The 16,485-nt window shown below is 46.3% G+C and overlaps 1 long non-coding RNA gene across 1 annotated transcript in view; it reads left to right on the plus strand.

Annotated features, from left to right (window-relative positions):
- LOC146808500 (uncharacterized) overlaps positions 1 to 9,761 on the plus strand; it is a 75,096-nt gene extending 65,335 nt beyond the window's left edge. The window contains exon 4 of the long non-coding RNA XR_014968004.1: positions 7,807 to 9,761. This is a non-coding gene — a long non-coding RNA (uncharacterized LOC146808500). The remainder of the gene's footprint in view (positions 1 to 7,806) is intronic.
- The last annotated feature ends 6,724 nt before the right edge of the window (positions 9,762 to 16,485 follow it).

The following is a 16,485-nucleotide window of genomic DNA, read 5'->3' on the forward strand; positions in this document are numbered from 1 at the left end:
GGGGCTGGGGGGGTACGGCGCGTACATGCGGGGGCTGGGGGGGGGGTATGGCGCTTACCGGGCCACCTACTCTGGTCGTTTCGCGCCATACTTCGCATTTCCGGCACTTTTTGGGTTCCGTAAAAATATTGCCGTCCGGACTGCTGTCGGTTCGAATCGTACTTCCTGGGTCGTGAAACGCTGCCTGGAAGCGTCCCGACGTCACGTCGCAGCATTCCCGGATCACATTCGTATGCATATTTTCGTCGGTCGGTGTTTTTTACGATTCGTACGGAAATGGTGTTTCCGTGCGAATTGTAATTCCATGTTTGTAATGTTTTACAACCGGGTACGAGTCGGACGGAGAATACGCTCCGACCGACGGTTCGTACCCGGTTTTTACCGGATCGTAATCGGCACCCATATGTATTTCATCTGGCCCTGGTGCTTTGTTGGACGGGCTGCCCATGATTGCCTTGTATACCTCCTCAAACTAAAACCTAATCTCCAAAGGGTACAAGTTATCCGCATCACCCTGATTAGAAGGGAGGTCTTAATCCAGCGCGTACACCTTTTGATAATGTGTGACCCAGATGGCTGGAGGAGCCTATATCATCTTGCGCAGCCACATTGGGCTGCCTTCCATTAACCACCGTCCAAAAACCTCTGGAATCTTTAGAGGAGCATTTGGACACCAACCGGTCCCAAGATGCTTCTTTGAGCTCCACCTTCCGCTTCCCTAAGGCAAGTTTGTACGCCCACCTGGCCTCCTTGATATTATCCTGGTAGCGGGGTATAGTGTTCAGGACCTTCTGCAAATAATTGCCTGCGGACCTGCATGTTTTTTTTAACCAGCTTGACTTGGCACCCCTGGGATTACGCGCCATATCCCTTACAGTGTTAACTGTGGATTCATTTAGCTGGTCAAAGGCTTCCACCACTAGGGCGGGAGATGTATCCAGGGCTAACAGGGGCTCCAGGATAATAGCAACGTTCTGCATAACCACATATTTATTCAATTTGGCCATTGGGAGGTTACGCCACTTTACCCTCAGACCCCAATCCTTGGCAGTTAAGCCAGTCAGGCCAGGATCAGGAGTTACGCCCAGGCCAACGTTAAATCCTAGCGCAATTTCTATGGGGTTATGGTCACTGAAAGTGGTTTCATGGACCACTCCCGGGCTAATCAAACTATCAGGGGATCTCGATATAAAAATATAATCTATAATTGTCTCTTTTCCCCATCCCACAAAGGTGGGCAGTTTCCTGGACGGACTGGGACCCCCGAGCATTACATTTCCTAACTCAGCCTGACCAAGAGCCTCCGAAAGCTTCCGGCCCCTCTGGTCAGATTTGGAGTCGCTAATCACAAGCTCTTCTAGTGCAAAAGGGTTACCATCGTAATAATATTGACCCAGCTTAGCATTAAAATCCCTGCCTATTATTATACTAAAGGATTTGAAGTAAGCAACCAATCTATGCTCTAGGCGCGATACTGTCACGATCCACTGCGGCTCCTTCAGACTTGAGTGATGCACAAGGGTTTCACCTCCAGATGTCCCCGACTCTGGATTACACCAACACAGAGTACCAGGGCAATCAGGCGAGGGAAAGGAATTAGGGCGGGGACAGCGGGGAGTGGGATTCCTGCAACAAAAGAAGACACATAGAAAAGATAGCAACACAACACACCTACTCTCATTAGGTCTCACTAATATGCCTAACAAGTGTGTCTCATCACTCATTCCGCTGAACATGCAGCCAAGCAATATAGTGTTGCGTTGCCCCGAATGGAGGACACAATAACTCCTAAACCAACAGGACAGTACCGACCATTCGTACATAAACCTCCCCCTTCTATCCCAAATTAAACACAGACACCACTGTGTATTGTAGTGGTTTCTTACTGCAAGATCAAAAGGATGCTTTGTAGACAAGTATTACCACAACCCTAACGTTTGCACCATGTTAGCGTTAGAAGTATCCAAGAATCATGAGATGTGTAGATTAATGGAAAAAAGGAACGTATAGCACAAGGTCTCCAGATGCTCTGCTATATCAGACAAGGTTATTTAGTCTCGCACAGGGCAGCCCCTCTCCTATTCCTTTGATACCTGTAATGCTGTGAGGGCTGTCTCTCCTGAATAGAACCACAAAGGAACTGCCTCCTAATCCATGAGGCGAAGGGCACTCCTCTGTTCCGTTGGGCCGTATGGACGAAGTACGCGGCGACGCTTACGTCAGCGCCCCGCGGTGGTTCTCCCTAGAACGGGAATCAAAGTTATTTGAAAGCCGTGCAACTCACGGCGGGCTCTCTGAGGCGGCGGTGGAAGCGACTCGGGTAGGCTTGCTGACGCTTACACCAGCGTCCCGTAGTGATTATCCTTGTGCGGAGGCCGTCTGAATCCTTGCTCGAGCGTTCTCCGCCGGGCAGCGTCTTCTGCAGCAACTGCTACAACAATCAGAATAACGTGCGCCGATTGGTTCGCGTCTCCGCGTATTTACCGGCAGTGGCCACACCTTCCTGCAGCCGGGCTTTCTGGGTGTTGTAGTCCGGGTCCGGCTGTATCCCCGGTAGGCGCCCTTGATCAGCGCCTGACAGATACTGCTTCAAAGCGTGCCTCGATCTGGCGCCCAGGGTCCCCAAGAGAGTTATAAAAATTCACAAGAAAGAAGTTAAAATCTTTAGAAATAAGCATCCAAAGGATATGAATGCCACTATGTTTGACGGAGATTGGATAAACTCTCAATTTACCTGCAAATGTTACTAAGGTGATTAGGCCCCCACAAGGCCATCGGTCAGGGGAAGAAATTGCTACCACACAGAAGCGTTCATATCCATCTTGGCCAACCGGGTCAAGAGCCCAAGTCTCCTGAAGCAGAATAATGTCCAACTCAGAAGTAAAATTAAGCCAATTAGGGTCCGCTAGCTTGTCCCTGATACCTGCAATATTCCAGCTTAAAATGTTTTAATGGGCACCCTGGGACAATTGAAGGTGTTAACTCTACAAGTAATGAATTTGGGAGACCCTTCTCTGAGCTTGGGGGACTAACCCCAGGGGTACATAAAGATAAATCCTGGAGTCAATCATTTTGGTCCAAGGCAGTTAGGGGATCAAATCTATTACTCACAGGAATAGCTATTTGTGCAGGGGAGATGGCTGGGTGCATAAAGGGATGATGGATCATGCTGTCCAAAGGAGGGGGGGTGGGGCTGCAGGCATCGGTAGAAAAAAGCAAGCGGGAGGATGTTAATAGAGGCTTCCTTGATGGTAAATGACACAGAGCTGTGGAGTAAACGCTAGGCCAAGTCAGGTGACCTACAGTTGATTACAACACAGTCCCCCTCTAAGGACTTGGGCATAGGTCCAACCCACCCTACCCTCCTAACAAACAAGATATCATCATAATCCTTGTAATCAAAGTCAACATTGTTTGCCAGCCAGTAGCACACTTTGTTTTTCAGTTGGCCAAAATGTTCTTTATCTTTAACATTTAAACTCGGAACCCCTCCCAGGATGGCTACATGAGGGTAACAATCCGGCGGCAGATTAAACTAGGGAGCCGTACACCTGACTTAACACGCCTGACCACCGGCTCCCCAAGTACTGGTTGGCCCACACGAGTCCTTTGGTAACTGGCCGCTGGTGTGGGTTTTCTTGCAGCTGGTATAACCGGAGGAGCCGAAGGCTGGGGGAGCAGCTGGGGTGGGTTGGGGGTGGAAATAGCCACCCCGTCTGCAACTTGACCACTAGGCAAAGAGTCTTGCAAGGTATTCCATACGTGCGCAATAAACAAATCAGCCCCCATGATCCTACCTCCCAAGGAACAGATTGAGGTCATAGCATCCTTAAGTGGATCAAACCCAACAGCTAGCTTTGTTAAGGCTGACTCCAGTGTGGATATTCTTTCAATCAAAGGGGCAATACTTAGCTGTTTTGCGTCTTTGAGCTTGCCAAACAAATCTGCCCAATCCATGGCAACAAGACACAGTGGGGCCGAGCAGTTTGCGCTAGGGTGTGTAGTAGATATGTTCAAAAGTCCTTTCAGACCCCTCGCTTTAGGTTGTTGTTTGGTTTGCCTCTTCCTTTTAGGCTGGGGTGAACATATACTGTTGTTAGGGGTTACCGTAGCGGGTTTGTCAGAGGGTGCACAGGAGGTGTGCAGGAAAGGCTTTTATTAGGCTGGGGTACTGATTGATCTTGTAAGGCAGGCTGCAAGGCCTGCTTAACCAGCACCCCAAGAGAAGGACCCCCCCACCTCCAGTGATAGCCTGCATTCAGCCAGGTCAATTTCAGTAGTAATGAACCCCACTGCTCTTGCCAAGAAAGAGTCCAAGGTGGTGCTATTAGTGAATTTAATGCTTGGTTCATGAGGGCCTTGGGTATTGCACTTCCCCATTGTGAGCCTTTGACTGACTTTTGGTTAAAAGGCAAAGACCAGAAGGTAAAACTGGGTATAGGTCGGACTTTCCCAAGGAACAAGATGTGCAGCTTAGAACTGAAAATAACAGCAGAAGGTGGGAGACTCACCCCTGAGCCTCAGACTTCCAAATTCCTCTTGCAGTTCCACGAGGGGGGGCCCAGCCTCCTCCAGGCGATGACGGGTGAAGATGGGCCCGCTCTTGGCTTGAGCACAACCCACACGCGTCCCTTGCATCGGGAGGCAAGCCCGATTAAGTATGCACCTCTGGGCACAGAACTGCTGCGGCAGGACTCGTGTAAGCGGCCAGAGCCGCGTTGCCTCCTAGGGTGTGTAGTCCAGCCCCTACCTCCAGGCAACTGCAGACGGCGTCCTGCACAGCGGGAGGCAAGCCCGGTTGAGTATGCGCCTCCGGGCGCAGAACGACTGCGGCAAGTCTCGCGTTGGTGGCCGGAGGCGCATTCCCTCCCGGGGCGTGTAGTCCAGCCCCTACCTCCAGGCAACTGTAGAAAGCATCCCCATATGCAGGAACATTGAGGGCATGCCTGAATGGTGATGCTTCATACTCTTTAGTGTCACACCAATGCATGGCAGGAATGAATAGGGTGAATTTCAAATTCCATGCGATTGATCTAGCGCTACCAAATCAAAGGGGGGGAAACAGAGAACTGTTCCTCGGTCAGTTGAAAGCAAAATGGATCTGTGAATTGCGATCTGTGAATAAGGGGCTTAATCTAGATAACAAGCTCCATTATTTGCTGTAATAATCCTGTGCAACATGCAGTTTGAAACTCGCCATAAATGATGAATAAGAAATATGAGTCCGTGTAGCACCTTGTTTGCAATGTTGGCTCCTTACAGATTTTTTTGGAATAGGTCATGTTCCGTTTGAAGGACTATCAATATGTGCATGAGTGAAATTTCTTGAGGTCTGATGATGTTTGTTATAAGGTGTATTGTTTTAACTACTGTTGTCGCTTGTATAAACAATATGATTCGGAGGATTGGGCATATTGTCATACTATTGGAAGTGGTTGGTGTATATTCAAAGGACTAGACATATTGCCAAAACTTAATTAATTAGGTATAAAAAGGCAAGAAATAAGAAAATTGAGTGACTGACTGAAAGTTTTCTTGAAGAGCATAGCTGATTAAAGAATAAGGTTGCTCTAGATAAATCATACACAAACATGTTATTGTATAACATGGAAAAAATTTCAACTGCCACACACTGTGCTGGGATCACTTGGCAACATCACTATTCAGGTGTAATCTATAGGACTTTTGTCTCTCGCAACCTGAGGGCATATTATGGACAAGGTTAGCGTTCTAATGTTTGAAAACCAAAAGTAGTGGTATGCGCTTGTGGGCGTAAGATGCGGAGATCAGAAGTGAAGCGTTACGTAGATGTCAACGTATGGGACCTCACGCAGTTGTAAACGAGCATTGCATTTACGGTCTAGTTTTTCTCTACCTCACACGCTACCTGGGTATTTAAGGCGGTCATAAGAATAATGGCCTCTTGAATGAACTTTGAGACAAGTCGAATACGCTGGTTGCGTCATGGCCGAACACGGATGAGTGATTAAGAGGTCTGAGTAAGATGCATTGACCGGACATGAAGTTTAACAATTGGGGAGTGAAATTCACTGGTGACTATTATGCTCTGAATATTTTTTAACATACAGAAATGTATTAGTAAGTGGCTAATGCTAAGTGGTAAACAATTTGAATTGGGGATGTAGGACTTTTAATAATGTTCTCTTAATGAGATATCGTTTTTTGGCCCTAAGTCTCTAATTCAGACCGATGTGTTAAGTACAGTATTTTATCTCACATATGTGGGGCACTGTTTCACTACACTTTTCATGTGTTTGCACAGCCCTAAATACAAGAATTGAGTAAGAGAGATTCCAATAGACCAAAACTGTGAACAATACGCGGTACTGTCCTGAAATACTGTTTTGAGGTCTGTACATCTCCTATGTACACCGAGGAGACCCCTAGGTATCTTTCATACTGCAATATGCATGACTTGCAGTTGGATATCTAAAACCTTCTTTTGAACTTGTGAGTGCAAGTGTGTATTGTCATATTTGGAATATACGTGTCTGGCTCACCAGTTTTTCCTTTCGCACGTCTGATAATGGCAAACACAATGGTGTAACTCATTTGATAATTGATGATTAGAGTTATGAATATCTCCTAGGTACACCAAGGTGATTTCTGGGTTTTTTTCCACACTGTGAACTGCATGACTTGTGTTTGTGTGTCTGTAGATGTCTTTTGAATGCGCGAGCAGGTGCATGTGTGTGTTGTCATATGTGGAATGTACGTATCTTCCTTTTACATGCCTGATAATGGCAAATATCGTGGTGGGGCTCATTGTGTAAATGAGGACTGAAGTTCTCGCAAGATATTTAGTGACAATGCTTAGAACGTAGTAGAGCTTACCCATTCAAGCTATATATACATATTCATAAACATTTTGTAGATCCTTGCCCACGGTAAATAATAGAGATGTGCATAACCCGAGCTGTGCATGGACTGAGAGAAAAATTGGAAGGTTTCTTCATTTGAGAACTATGTTCAAGTTAAAGAAGTTTCTGTGAGTAAGTGTGATGAGATGTTTAAGGTGTTTAGCAGAACCAGTGGTTACTGGCCCGAAGGTGTAGAATGATTAACCGTAGAGCTTTCACATGGTTTTCTTCTCTGTCTCCTTCCGCTTCTTTCCACCACCTGTTTCATGAGTGGGATAGGGACACTGTTTCATTGGCTTGCCATCCTTATGAAACCATGTCTTGCTTATCTTAAGTGACAGGGTGATGGGCAGACCTGATGCTGTTCCGCTTCCATTGATGAGAAGCACCTAACAGACACTAACAATACTGCTGAAGATATGCAGTTCTTACCTGTATGAATATGTTTATATTGAGCACAAAAATGAGTAATATGTTATGATTTTTTTGGGCATGGGAAAATTGTAACACTTTCCCAGATTTCAAACTACATCATATTGAAGGATATTATGTGTACCTAAAAAAAAATTTCGAAGAAGAAAATAATTGCTTTATCCTCTGAATTTTATAAGAGACAGAAAGGGTCAAATAGAACCTTGCCATCAAGAATGATTTGGGATTTTGCCTTATTTATTCAAATTGATTTTATGTACTTTACAATGAACTTCACACAAAGAACACTTATAAAAAACAATAACTAATGTAATATTGTATTGTATAAATAGTAAGTAATCAATTGCTAAACAAAAGTGGTTCCGCCACAACTGGTGTATTGGTGTATTTTAATTATATGTGTTGTATTGTATTGTTTGTATATATGTGATTGTATGTACCTCACAATTTTGTATCAGAAAGTAATGTTAGTTATGTTTCTATATGTTTGCAGCCTTGAAGAAACTCAAAACTTGGTCGAAACATGTTGGCTGCACAGAATTATCTTACGGTCAAGAAGACCTTGAATAAAAGAACCATAAAAAGCAAGGAACAGGCCTCTCGGTTCATCCTTTTGTGTTAATATAGCAATGTGCTTTTACATATATCCTCTTTGAAGTTGTCTCTCTACTATGGTTTGCACAGGTGTGACTGTTTAAAGAGTTCATCATTCAACCCAGATTTCTATTTCAAAGTCACAGACAATCATTTCATTGCCAGAATGTATGAAAAACATATGGACCAAAGGCATAGCTGTCATGGCTGCAGAATTCTGTGGTGTGCCCCTGAACAAAATTTGCAGAGCTGTAATGTGGACATCCACCCACACATACTGCCTCAACATTCAGTCCAAATCCGAGAGGCAGTTGGACAGACAGTGCTGCGTAATCTGTTTCACTAATGTGAGACCTTTTCCACTGATGACCGTTACATTAATGTGGATAGTACTTCCAAAGAACGATCCAATGCTCTCTAGAAGAAAAATGTTACTTTGTAATAACTACTGTTCTCCAGCATAGATAGATTCACCTGCGACCACCATCCTCCCTCTTCATGCGACTGTAAATCAATATTCTTGTTGATCTCTGTTGAACTTTGCAAATCTGGCAGTTGGATTCTCTATGGGGAGGCAGAGCTCTGGTTTTCAACTCCACACTAGCCTCAAATCAGGACACATGAAGGGGCTCTACTACTGATAGAGTATGGGTTTTTCAAAGTTATTTAAAGTATTTGAATTTATATGAAAGATACTAACACTGGAAAACTGTAGTAACAGATAAGAAACATTTTATTCCAGATCTTGTGCATCTTCTTTTGAATTGCATGGTGCAAGCAAACAGTTCTGAGAAATAATGTCTTAAATTCAAGAAATGACACTTGCCACACAAACCATTTGTTAAATAGTTGAAGATTCTAAAACAAACGATCCGAGCTGCAAGTCATCACCAGGTGTCCTTCTTGAGTAAGGCACACCTATTTGAAGATTCTTTTGTAAACGTACAGTAATTCAAATCATTACTAGATTACCCGGTTAAGCTAGACCATATGATGAAACTGGCCAGTAGTTATGTGGCCTGCATAAATAATGGGTCCACATTCATCCTCCATTGAGAACCAAATATCCAATTGTAGAGCTTGACTCTCTCAGGGCCGGGACACAGAGCAGTCCAAGGCCTACTCAAGGGATATTGGTGTGGGCTAGCAATCACCATTCACTGGCACGGAATAATAACAATCAATGAATGTGTGCTTTCTTTAGAAAAGTAAAAGCATGTTTACTACACACACACTACTCAAATAGTAAATGACAAATATTCATAAGGCTGGTTGAAATTCTTTTGTCAGCATTACATTTGATCCCTGAAGGGTCATGACAATGAAATTCACAGTACAACCCTATTCATGTGCAATGTAACACATACCGACATATGGAGGTGTCGGTTTACATTAGGTCAATGTTATCAAATTTCAAGACTTGGATCACATGTTATGGTAATACTTCATTCCACCTCTGACTGTAATAACCAAGATGCTTCTGCACTCGTTATGTTTGATCACGCATTAGAATTGTGTGCCCACATTATCAGCAATGAAGCATAGTGTTCCGCTTTATGAAGAATAAAGCACGACATCCCATTCTGCACTTGTTATGAGTACTCGGGCATTGCAATAAGGTGCTTACACCAGCATTTATAAAAGAAATGCAGCCTATCAGGGACAAGGGTTACTGTCAGAATTAACAACCCTTAAAATAGAGCATTGTCATTGACATAGTTTAATAAAGCATTCTTAAAACTCATGGTGAATAATCCTTATAAAAATAGCATTGCACAACCATCATGAAGAACACTTTTCAATTAAGCATTGTTCAAAGCCTTATGGCAGTCATCTTTGAATAAAGCCTTTTCCAACGTTTGTCATGTCTTCTTGTCTTTTTTAACCATCTTTAGGCCATAGCACCTGCAACTGTAAACCTAGGCCTAGAGAGTTCTGCACTCCCAACTATAGAGCAAAATCTGCAGCCTTAGGAGTGCTTAAACAAATAGGGGAAATCCTGGGTTGGTCATAATTTCTGGGACCCTCTAAACTTAGGGTCAGAACTGTCATTGAAACATCTTGGGCTTCCTGGGGAGGGAGCTGAAGCACCCCTGATGCTACCCCCTCTGTTTGTTGGTTGTTGGTGGTAGCCCTACCATCCTAGGGCCCGTACACGAAGAGGAAAGGTGTGTTCATCAAATTCTGCCCCTCGAGGGCGCTATGGGACACTCCCTCTGGCAGTATGAATTATGAGGGCTCATCCACTTGTTTTTGCTGCGCCATGCTGCGTGTTCTTTTTCCTCTTTTTTATTTTTATCTTGAGGGTGCCCAGCCCCACTCGGGCACCTCTCTGTGCTTCCAGCATTGTGGTCAGCACCGGAAACCCACCACTGGCTTCCTCACCAGCTCCCATGCCACAGCCTCACACTCCCTCTTCCATGGGGTGGGACTGGCAGCTCTTTTCTCCTAGTGGTGGTAGTGGTGGCCTGCTCCTCCCAGGCATGGGGAGCAGGGCAGACCCACCATTGATTCCTTCCTCATTTTCTTTATTCGGCCCCTCGCATGATGGTGCTCCCTGTATTACGCCTGATGGTGGGGGCCTGGATTTGGGGATCAGGGCCCCCATGAATGAAATCTGGCCCAGGGGTTGGGACTCTGGGGGGGGTCCACAAACGCCCTCTCCCAAGGTTACGATTGGCAAATCCTCCATGCGCAACTCACGGCCACCTTGAAGGGTTTTGAGCAGCAGAGCTCCACATGCTCCTTGATCGTCTGGAGCTTCTCTCCTCCTTGGTGTAGAAGTCTAGTTCTTCCCCCAACAACTCCTTAGATGGTACAAGGGGACCAGCCTCACTGGTCCTAGGGAGAGCCCCATTGGTCCTGGGGTCAACTACAGTCATAATCCCAAGTCCAGATGGAGCTCAAGGAGTTCTTCCTTCCAGCTGTCCGTGGCTGCTGCCACCAGTCCCAGTGTCCAGTAGACTTAGAGAGCTCTCCCACTTTGTGAAAGACTTTTTAAGTGGAGGTGGAAAGTTCTAGAAGCCAAGCACCTCTGGCCATTCCTGGTGTGCCACATCACCTCTCCGCCCCTTTCCCAACCCTCCTGCACAGCAGGCTGGGACAATTCAAAATGGAGTTAACTAGAAGTCACTGGTCACATCTCCTCTCGGGGCCTCGGCTCCACCCCTCGCTGTCATCACTGCCAGGGCCTTTCCCACCAAATATTAAAAGGGGGACCCCCTTCTGTATTGGCTCCAGAGGTCTAGGCTCCCTTCTTTGTTCAGAGGGCCTGGGCAGGCCCATCCCTGGTACAGTGTGACAGCTGATTGATTGATGCATATCATTCAACCCCAACCCCTTTCCTCTTCAGGAGCGGAGTGAAGCACTGCTGATTGCTCCCTTTGTGTGGGAGAACCTTTGTTCCTGCTGCTGGAGAGAAAAGTAATGATGTGGCAAAGCAGGGTGACAAAAGGCCTGGGCTTTGATCCTGAGCTAAGCCAGAGAAATATGACAATCCTGGATGACCCATAAGCTGTACTTTCAGATTTAAGTTTCAGATTTAAGTTTGGCATCCAGGTCCCACCCCAGTTTTGTACGTCACTGGTCTCTGTAGGCAAAAGGGAAGTGAAACTGTACTTTAAGGCAGTCTTTCTCATATGTGTATTATAGAGGGCCACAGCATACAAGTAAATAAACCACAATACTTTTCCCTATGAATGTACACTACCGTTATGAGACCTACCCTAGGTCAATACCTAGACTTGCAGAGTTCCCTCTGTGCCAGGCTACCTGTGCGCAGTTACTGGGCTATGCACTGGAGCAGTCTCACATGCAGCCCTCAGACGTGTGCACATGCACGTTCACGTGTACCAGCCAGTGTCCCATGCTGCATCAAAGCTGCCCTATCCTAAAAGGTGGACACTGGCGGTAAACACGTGCAGTCCATTCACTGTGGGTGAGTCATTAGTTATTATTTTTAAACCAATTTTCATTGCATTTTGAGAGAAAACAGGTTCCTTGTAGATAGAAAAACAGATAATCAAATGATGAGTACAATCCTGGAAGGCAGGTCTTGGCGTCACATGACAACAGACCAGTAATCAATATGGACACATCAAGCCAAAGAGATTTCGTTATCCTGTGCACATTATATGTACTCATACCTAAGGGCCCCCTATACTATGGACTGTAAGCTGAACTATGAAGAATCCCCCGTCTACCCAGGCATGCCAAGGCATGTCCATATATGAACTGTAAGAAACCAATTGTATACTTTTCCAGTAATGGAGAAAAGAGAGTGTAAGAAAGTGCCCTATAGCGGTGCTGCAACCAAGGTCATGAAACAAGCATTGGTCTCCCACAGGAGAGAAATCCATATACCCTCATAACCCGGACTCAACGCAGGGACCCAATATGTTGCCTGTGTAATCAGGGGGTGTCTGATGGCTCCTCAAGGGAAGAGAGATCTGGGTGATTCATGTCTTCCACTAGTGCCTTACAAGCCCTGGCAGCCTCAAGGGACCCCGGTCCTCGCCTGACTTCCCTTAAACTGACAGCTTCCTCATAATCCGTGCAGTGTAGGACTTCCTTCCTCCATCCCTCGTAACTAGGCCCTCTCGTGGTCTTCCAATTTTTGGCAATCTCTCTCTTGGCCAGGATAAGCGCCAGGTTCTGAAACTTGTTAGTTACCTTTGTTTTGGCTGTGTGCGGGAACCTGTGAAAAAGACAATGACCTGGTGTACAGTGAACCTCCATTCCCATCACTACAGTTAGAGCGTCAGTCACCGCTTTCCAAAAGTCCCCCAACTCCGGACAGTTCCAAATCATGTGAAGGTATTCATCCCGATACCTTGCATTGTGGGCATTTAGCCTCCATCGTTGTACAGTAATGGTTTATCATCTCTGGTCTGAGATATGCCCTATGGAGTACATAGAAATTAATCTGCTTTCCTGAACGTTCTGGAAATGTGACTCACAAGATCGTCCCAGACTTTCTACTTTATTGGGACACCCAGGTCCTCCTCCCAATGCGATCGCAGGTTGTCAAGGGGAAAATCACATCTCCTCAAATTCGTCGGTATAGGCAGGTGACTGCTTTCTACATACCCAAGGAAGCAACTGAATATTGGTGCCCTCCCAAGTGTGGAGGTCTGACAATCCAGACCTCCAGTGTTTTCAGATCGCTGCCGTGAGTGCCCTATATAAGAGGAAGTTCCCTCACGGTAAATGTTATCACTCCCTATAGTCTTCAACTGGGTGTAGAAAACCATCCTCAAAAAGGATCCCCACCGTCCGTGAGCCAGCTGCCACCCATTCTCTCAGCCCACAATAGTCTACTCCATGCTGGAGTTCCTATAGAAATTTCATCTGAATATCTGGAGCATATGGTTACCTAGTTTTTGCCTTCTGGAGGCTCCTCCTAACCCAACATCTATGGACCACCGTAAATTTGGAACTGTCCCTTGCTCCCTGAGTGGGTAGCTGCAGCACAACATAAGACAGCTGACGGAGATCCGGAACACCAGGGTCTAAGTTCCCTGCCCATCCAACCCTTCCAGCCACCCACTACGTGAGCTCCTGTAATTGTGCTGCCAAGTAGTAGCTATCAATGTCTGGGAGAGCGAAGCTACCCGCATCAGTCAGTATCTGCATTGTGGTTAATGCTACTCTGCGATGACCGGACCCCCACACAAATCCTGTAATTAATGCGCTATGGTCTCAGAATGAGCCCGTACTGGGAGGACTACGCACGAATATAGCAGCCAATGCAAAGCCACCATTTTCAATAGGGCAAATCTACCAGCTACAGATAGTGAAAGTGTAGACCAGAATTCTGTACTTGCTTTCCCTCCATGGATAGCCTTCCTGATATTGCCCTCCAGAAGATCAGTGGGGTTGTGATAAATCCTAACCCCTAAATATGGTAGGCATCTGGGTACCCAAAGCATGTGCCCCAAAACTGCTGGTCTATCCCTGTTAGGCATGGGGGAAACAATTAACTTGTAAGTCCGAAACCCTCCTGAGGTGCGTCAGGAGCTTCTTTGCTCCTACAAAGTCCTCTCTTTCAGTGCGGAGGAAGAGCAAACGATCATCAGCATATAATCCAATGTTTTGATGCTCTCCCAGCACATCCAGGCCCTAGTAGGGGAGTCTGGGCCTGGCATGGCAGGCCAGAGGCTCCATAGCCAGCGCAAACAGCAGGGGCGACAGAGGGCACCCCCGCCTGGTGCCACGGCTCACCAGATAACTCTCCGATATCGTACCCTTATTCCTCACTCTGGCCAGGGGATCCGCATACAACAAGCCAGTCCATGCCACAAACCCGGGACCCAATCTGAACCAGCGCATTACACTGTAAAGATAGGATCACTCCAGGCTATCGAATGCCTTCTCAATGTTAACCGCAAATACTGCGGCTTCCTCGTCATATGTACAGGCCTCTAGCACCCACAGCGTTCTCCGAATTTAAAGGCTGTGTTGCCACTGGGGATAAATCCCACCTAGTCCCGATAAATGAAGGTGGTCATATGCGGGAGAAGACTCCAGGCCAAAATCTTACTAAGAATTATAATCCAAAGTAGGCATTGTCAACGGCCCATAGGCCGTTTTACCAAAAGCAAGTTTGCGAGGTTTTAAAAGTGGTACGACAAGGGCTTCTCGAGTAGTCGTGGGAAGCCTACCTGACTGCCTCGCTTTGTTGTAAAGATCTCCTACACATACATATAGTAGAATTCTACCAGCAGCCCATCTGTGCCAGGGCTCTTAATCCTGGCCATAGATTTTATGGCAGCTCTAATCTCAGGGAGTTTGAGGTCTCCTCCCAGAGAGCCCGCCTCTTCCTCGGTCACGGTTGGCAACACTACCATCCCCAAAAAGGCATCAATGTCTGCATCTGTGCAGGTCACCTTGCACCTATATATGCCCGCATAATAGGTATGATACACCCGATTAATATCATGTTGCCGATATAGTGTGGGAGTATTCTCTTTCCTAATCTCTAAAATTACCGAACCCCATTTGGCAGGATTGGTCAGCCATGCCAGAATGTCACCAGTGCGGTCCCTTTCCGTGTGTGCTCAGATCATATAGTTCCTATATTGAAAGCACCTCAGTCTTTCAACTTGTTCTGTCAGTTTTCTTTTTTTAAAGTCACCTGCATCTCCCGATGCATGGGCCTGTGCTTCTCGACGTCCCTCAGTGTTTCTTCCGTGATCAGTGTCCCCCGCAGAAGGGTCCTACGGATACCTACAGACTCAGAGATACATCTGCACCTGACCACCGCCTTGAAGGCGTCTACTCTACAAGTAGGTTCGATGCTGAACCCTCATTCTCAGCGAAATATTGCCTATAGCCGTCCATAATGTGGCTTGGAAAACTGGGTCTTCAAGGGATTGTGGGAATACAAGGTCAGGCCTTCATCCATGTCAACACCAATAATAGGGGATTGTGATCGGAAGTCGTCCCAGATAAATATGCACTAGTTGTTACCAGTTTGGGCATATCAAGAGCATGGCATCTAAACATAGATATAAGTCATGCAGGTGTGAAAAAAGGGAATAATCCAGCTCGCCCAGATATAATGAACTCCATGTGTCAATAAGGCCCCACTCAGTCTGACACTCCCATAAAGCCCTAGCTGTCCTGACAATTGGGGACTTCCTCAGGGGCTGGTGAGAACAATCCAGCTCAGGGTCTGTTACACAATAAGTCTCCCCCCAGGAGTACCAACCCCACCAGGTATGGTGCTAATGTTCTTGAGAACCCCCTAGGAATGAGACCTGATTTACATTCGGCCCATACAGGTTCCCAAAAGTGCCATCGCGCCCATCTAGTTTACCAGACACCACTACATACCGGCCCTCAGAATCCGCTAAATGCCCAGTATATTGAAATGGTACCCCAGGATTTACCCACAGCAGCACACCCCTAGCGAAAGCGGAGTAACCTGCTTAGCAGGCTTGTCCACGCCATCTGTGCTGTGGAGCCGCCCCATCCTTAGCGATGAGATGTGTTTCCTGCCGCAGGGCATTCTGTACCCCTTTCTGTTGAGATAAGCAAACACTTTGTCGTTTAGTCATGGTGTGCATCCCTCTAACATTCTATAAAAAGGAATTTATATTCTACAGTGAGCTACATGTGTTAGTCTGCCCTATCTGCCACCAATCTCTGCTGCCACATACTACCATATATTCACACTCTCTCCGTAATGTATCTGTAGGGAGCCCTGCCAGCTAGGCACACCTAAATCTCAACTGAGAAACAAACAAGCAGCAAAAACCACACTCCCAGGACAGGTAGAATTGCAATCCCCATCCAAACATGATGCCAACTGGTACCCATTCGCGGGTGTACCCACGAAACTGCAACAAGGGGTAAGCGAAAGTAGCCATAAGCTGTGCAGAACTTCCCAACTTGATCACCCTATCCCAGACAGGATAAAAGGAGAGTTATATCACCAATCTATAAACTAGGGTGCAAAAGAAAGGGAACATGGACATGGGTGCTCAAATCAACCATACCCCGGTGTTCTCGCCAACCAATGGTTCTCAGAGCACTCTTTAAATAATGATGTCTGCAGTGCCGGGGGTAACCTTAG

Source organism: Triturus cristatus, chromosome 8, assembly GCF_964204655.1.
Source record: "Triturus cristatus chromosome 8, aTriCri1.1, whole genome shotgun sequence".
In the NCBI taxonomy this organism is placed as follows: Eukaryota; Metazoa; Chordata; class Amphibia; order Caudata; family Salamandridae; genus Triturus; species Triturus cristatus.